The 6479-nt window shown below is 51.7% G+C and overlaps 1 protein-coding gene across 2 annotated transcripts in view; it reads left to right on the forward strand.

The window, feature by feature from the left end:
* Positions 1-6479, forward strand: part of DESI2 (desumoylating isopeptidase 2) — a 44626-nt gene that overhangs the window by 34698 nt on the left and 3449 nt on the right. The gene's annotated exons all lie outside the window — the stretch shown is intronic.

A 6479-nucleotide genomic window follows, 5' to 3' on the forward strand; every position in this document is an offset into this window, starting at 1 on the left:
GCAGCGATAGTAGCCGCACCCAGTCCAGTCGCCTCGTTCGACAGACGAGGTGGCTGTGCGCTCATGCAGGGTATGGAGGAGCTGCCGGGCCGCCGTCCGCTGTGACAGGGAAAGCTACCTGCGGAGTTGGGAATGGTCGACCTGGCCCCGGAGACCCGGCGCGCTGGAAACCCTGGCTGTTTCAGCCGCGCTGCCGGTGTGAGGGGGACGAAGTGCAGCCCAGGTGACACGTGAGGTCTGTCCTCTCCTCCAGGCAGGAAAAGCCCCCCGAATTCCCAAAGCTGAGTTTTGGGGCAGCCAAAAATGCTAAACTTTTGTGTTGCTCTCTCCTCCAAGTGGGAGGGAACATGATTAAAACGTTTGCAGACTTGAGCCCAGTAAGGAGGGGAGCAGGGGGGACACCGCAGTAATTCTCTAGCTGCTGCTTGCCGAAGCATCCCCGCCCCGTCCCAGCTGGGATCCCCCCAGACGGCTGTAACCTCTGTCATGGCCAGGTTCACTGCTGTGAGAGTGGGAGTAACTTCACAATGAGGGAAGAATTGTATTTTGTGATTGTTGCATCTATGGACATAGGATAGGAATTAGTATAAAACGTTTTGTGCATGTAATTTTATAGAGGATACAGGGATCGTCTCTCGTGGGGAATGCCGCAGAGAGAAAGTGTTAAGGGGCACAACTTCCTTGCTTTTTACATCCATACAGTGGATGGAGTTTAAGTCTTTCGATGATGGAAAGAAAATGTGTCTCCACAGCTGAGATTTTTACTATGATTTTTGCCTCTTGCAGTCTCTGGAGAAAGGGAGACAACATTCAAAGAGAGACCATTTCCAGGTGGACTTCAGAGTGTTAAAAAGCAGTTTTTAGATACTAATGAGCTCTTGGAAAATCAGATATCCGACCTATCCGGGCTGCTGATTTTCCGGCCCAACATACATATTTTGTAATGGGTTTTAAAAAAGGGCTTAGGGAAACTTTGCATGTTGCTTGAACTTAGAAACATGGCTCCCTGGCCTTGCAGCATCCCGGCTTTACTCCTGCCAAAGAAAAGCCCTGGCCTTTTTTTGAAATCCTGAATTCACAGTCCTGATTGCCTGGGCTTGACTCGTAGGCTGAAACCCAGCGCTGTCTGCTACCCTCTCTGCTAAACTGAAAGGTAGAGACTCAGGAAACGGGACTTCTCCTTGGGGACCGTTGCAGGGCAGGACACTATCTGTGGAGCCCTACGCTGTGAAAGCCTTACGGACCTTGACCGACCCGTCTGGGTTACTTGCGTGTGCCGCCAGGAAAGGGCTTTTTCTCGCCAGGACCGGCTGCGTTGAGCTGCTTGTCAGCTCCAGGTTTCCAGTACAGGGACTTACTGAATCCCTAACCCGTGATTCTTGCCAGAACTCCAAGTGGGGGAAAGCACATCACCAGGACTGTGAGCCCCCGTCCGCTTCCGACGTGTCTGGCTCCCGGGGTCACGACTGTGGCTTAGTTGCGGGGGCAGCCGGGGGTTGGCAGCCAGACTGGCCCCCTCCCGCTTCCCGCCACGCATGCCTTAGCAAGGCTGTGCAGTCACCAGATGCAGCTGTCCGCAGACGTGGGGTGGTCTTCTCCAAGCTGTTTGCTAGGTAAATGGTCAGGGTAGAGGGAGCGGCTGGCTGTATAAACCCATTTTGAAATTTTCTGAAATTTTCTGAAAATTTCTGAAAATTTCAGGATTTTATCCTGACAAATCCCTAACATGATGTGCCCGTCTAGTTCAGTTACATAAAAATATTTCCAGTAAGAACTCTTTGTCCCTTTTTTGTCCATCCTTCCCAGACCAAAAAAGGGCTGGATGAGAGCAGGGGATAATTTTTACAATGTGAAGTTAGGATTGCTAAATGGCACACACTGATTGCGTAACAACAACAAACAAAACCCCAAACCCTGGCACCTAGGGAGAAAGGGCGTGGGGGCGTAATAACCTTTGCTTTCCAACGCTGCACCTTCCCTTGTCCTAAAGAAACACGTTGCATTCTGCCTTTCTGAGCTGCTGCAAGTACTTTGGATCCGGCGGGCTGCTGCCCTGTGCCTACACTCGCCACACATGACACCGCGCACATCTTCCATGCTCATGAGGCCGATAACCTGGCGTCATGGACACACAGAACTGTTTGGATCTGACCATCTCTAGGCAGACCCTCTGAAACCAAGCTTCAGCCAGTTTTCCAGGCTAGATTGGAAACCCTCGGGCAGAAGCCCTGTCTTCATCCATTTAGGTGGCTGGAACACGAGCACAGACCCCGGGGGGCTTCTCAACAACAGACCTTTACTTCTCACCATCCTGGAGGCTGGGAAGGCCAAGATCAAGGCTCTGGCAGATTCAGCATCTGGTGAGGTCTGCTCCCTGGGTCACAGGCTGCTGCTTGCCCTGGCCTCAGGTGGCAGGAGGAGTGAGGGGCTCTCACATTCCTGGTTAGCACCCTAATCCTGTTCGTGAGGGCTTGGCCCTCATGCCCTGACCACCACCCCGAGGCCCCCCTTCCTCACACTATCATGTCGCAGGTTAAGATTTCAGCACACCAACTTGGAGGGGACAGAAATCTCCGGTCTAAAGCAACCCCATGGTGCTCACTCCCAGAGAGAAAGCAAGTTGGGTGGGGGCCTTGTAACCTGGACCGCCTGACCCGTGTGCCCTGTTTGGGGTGTCCTTACATCATAAACTGACTTTCTAGGGGTACCCACAGGCCCTCTGGGGTTTTACTTGTGCGTGTACCCTGTCATGACGTTGCCTCAACCCTGAAAACCTTTGAGGCTGACGTCAGGTTACTGGCCAGAGTTGCTCTGATCCTAAATGATGTGTCCGGCCAGGTAAAGAAGGTTCACATGAAAACACGGTGGCCGCCACCTGGCTTTTTAAAGTCAACCTTGATGGTTAGTGGGATTTGTTTTAACTGTCTAAGGCCAGGAACCGTAAAGGGTGTAACTGAAACCAGTACTTCAGGTTGGTCTCACGCTCCTGCATGGGGCCCTTTGATAATATTTGCTATAACAGCAGCTTGGCCAAGTTTGGAGGCTGGGGGGTGCTGTGTAAAAAAAAGAGCTAAAACAGGCCAGAGGCCGCTGTCCTTATAAAGGCCTGCTTCTCCGAGGGGGGCTTTGGATGGCATCTGAGAACTTGATTTTCAGGATGGAGGGTGGCTGGCTGTGCCTGACCTGTTTGTATGAACAGTGTGATTTCTGTGAAACACCTGCTTAGATGCTGGGGGATCTAACAGCTTGGTACGTGCTGAGGAGCGGGTGGCTACCCGCACGACGTGGCCCCAGTAAGACTCTGGATGCTGGGTGTCTAGTAACCGTCCTTAGTGGGCATTTCACACGTGTTGTCCCCGCTCCTTCATGGGGTCATTAAGTGTATCCTGTGTGAGTCTGCTGGGAGAGGCACTCTGAAAGCTTGTGCTTGGTTTCCTCTGGACTTTGCGTCCTCTTGCCTGTCGTAGGTCATGGCTGTGGACGCAGCCGTGTGCCCAGTCCTGTGGCCCTCTCGGCCAGTCATCGTCTAACTGGAGGTGGTCTCGGGGACCGCTTGCGCAGCTCAGTAGCAGTCTCCAAAGGTGATCAAGAGTTGTTGTTTTTCTTTCGGTGTCATGAATTTCCCCTCCACCCCAGATTTAAAAAATCTCAAACAATCTAACTTATACCTAGAGGAACTAGAAAAGAACAAACAAAGCCCGAGGTTAGTAGGAAGAAGGAAGTAATAAAGATCAGAGTCGAAATAAATGAAATACAGACTAAAAAGAGAGCAAAAGGATCAATGAAACTAAGGGCTGGTTCTTTGAAAAGATAAGCAAAATTGACAAACCTTTAGCTTGACTCACCAAGAAAAAAAGAGGCAGGGCTCAAATCAAAAATGAAACAAGTAACGACGGACACAGCAGAAATACGAAGGATCGTAAGAGAGACACTGTGAGCGGATTGGACAACCAAGAAGAGATGGACAAATTCCTAGAAACATACCATGTTCTGAGGCTGAATGATAAGGAAATAGAAAATCGACTAGACCTGTTAGTACTAAGGAGATTGAATCAAAAACCTCCCAGCAAACAAAAGTCCAAGACCAGACAGCTTGACTGGTGAATTCTAAGACATTCAAGGATTTAATACCTAACCTCAAACTTCTCCCAAAAAAAAAAAGAGGAGGGAACACTTCCAAACTCATTCTACGAGGCCAGCATCACCCCGATACCAAAACCAGACAAGGACACCACAAAAAAAGAAAACCACGTGCCAACACCCCTGGTGAACAGAGATGCAGGAATCCTCGACAGGACATCGGCAAACCAGACTCAGCAGCACGCTAAGCAGATTCTACACCAGGATCGAGTGCGGCTTTTCCCGGGGATGCAGCGGTGCTTCCGCGTTTGCAGATCAGTCAGGGCGATACACCACGTGAACAAAATGAAAGATACAAATCATATGATCGTCTCATAGATGCAGAAAAGCATTTGACAAAATCCAGCATCCACTTATGATAAAACTCTCAATGAAGCAGGTAGAGAGGGAACGTACCTCAACATAATAAAGGCCGACAGTGACAGGTCCACAGCTCGCGTCATCCTCAGTGGGGGAAGATCAGGGGTGGCCGCTTGGGCCGTTCCACACAGCGCTGTAACGGATCACCCTGGGCATACGTCTCTTCATACCTAGGCAGTGTGTGTCGGGGGTGAATTTCTAAAAGGGGAATTATCGGTTGAAGCCTAAATGCAAAAGTAATTTTGCCAATAAACCGCTACCCGCCCTAAGAAATATGTTTTACATCATGAGGCAGTATACACACACGTACGCGTCCTGCGTTCAAACCAGTGTCGCAGCCAGCCCTCCTATCTGTAACCCAGTTCATTTTGAAAATTCAGGTCACAATGCTGAATGACTCACGAATGGGCCTGGACTCGAAGTTTCGAGATGTTGGCTTGGCGGAGGACCAGCACGCTTCTGCGAGGGCCAGAGTGGGGGGGGGCTATAAGCTGGGAGACTGGTCACGGACTGGACTCCGCCATTGAGAGCTCAGCCCACAGGTGTGGCCGTGCCCCAGCACAAATCCATCTACCCACCATAGAAACAGGAGGCTGTAGTTGACAGTACCGTGTTCTGGGCTGATGAGGCCACACCACCAGGGCTTGGGAGGAAGTAGCTTATTGAGTAAAACCAGGACTTGGGAGGTAGGCTGAAGGAAGTGAATAGTCAACAGAGGCCGGACGCTACCTGGATACTCTTCACCACCACTTCTGTGCTTAACCTGCAAATATGCACATACCCCCGCCCCCCGAACGTGTCTTGGGTGTAAAATACAACCTAATACTTGTTTGCCTGGGTTTCGTAGGGTGGAGAGATGGGAGTGGTATCGTGGAAGGTCATGGCTCGGCTTTCCCCCAGATCGAGTTCACAGACACCTTTCTCCAAAAAAATTTTTTAAGATTTTATTTGAGAGAGCACGAGTGGAGGGACAGAGGGAGAGGGAGAAGCAGGCTCCTCACTGAGCAGGGAGCCTGACGTGGGGCTCGAACCCAGGACCCCGAGGTCACGACCTAAGCTGAAGGCAGACGCTTAACCCACTGAGCCACCCACGAGCCCCTCTCAGATATTTTAAGTACTCTCTATCTCTCTGTGCTGCCCAGCCACGTGATCCAGTTTGGTCAAAACATGCCACATTCCCTCAAGTGAGACCACTTGCCCCGTGGTTAAGACAGAGACGTCGTATTTAAAGGAAATGTAGTCTTTGTCAGGTAAGGCTAACCCTTTAGAGAGAAAAGGTACTTTGCTTAATTACGGGTACTGGTTTATTTACATTTTAGCTAATTTTTGGACATAAGATATTTTGACACCTTTTTCCCAAGTCATCCGCTAAGATCAGATGGCCTGATCCTAATCTGTGATGTGACCAGAGGCAAAATCGCCAAGGGGTTTTGGGGACCGGGGAGCACAGGCCCAGAAAGCCCAGTGTTGTTGTCTGGGGACGGGCAAGAGGGTTAAGAAAGAAAGTTCGTTGTGGAAGACCCAGTTGTTACTATCTGAGATAGGCGGGCCATGCTTGTGGCTCTGGAGTCCTAAAGACAGGGTCAGGGCAGGAAGTGGGCAGAGAGCCACACACCATCAACCGTGGGGACCCCCCTGGCTCCCCGTCTGCCACTGCCACCGCCAGCAGATCCTGCAGATGAGAGGCCAGCTGGGGGTTCCGGCCGCGTCCAGAGCACGGCCCCACCCCTGCCACGGACTCCCAAAGCCAGGTGTGCACCTGGGGAGACATTTCCTTCTGGAAGGATACGAGCCCCTGGGGAGAAGTGGGTCGGGGACAGAAGTCACAGGGTAGATAGGGATGCAGAAAGCGGGCCGCTTGAACAAGGCTCCGCAGAGAGGAAGGGATGGGGCTGCCGGGAGGGCCCAGGCTCCGGAGGTGGGTGCCCCATGTCCGCAGAGGCCCGGAGGCCACGTTTCCGGGGCGCCCCCCCCCCCCC

Source organism: Ursus maritimus, unplaced genomic scaffold (assembly GCF_017311325.1).
Source record: "Ursus maritimus isolate PB19 unplaced genomic scaffold, ASM1731132v1 scaffold_2, whole genome shotgun sequence".
Taxonomy (NCBI): domain Eukaryota; kingdom Metazoa; phylum Chordata; class Mammalia; order Carnivora; family Ursidae; genus Ursus; species Ursus maritimus.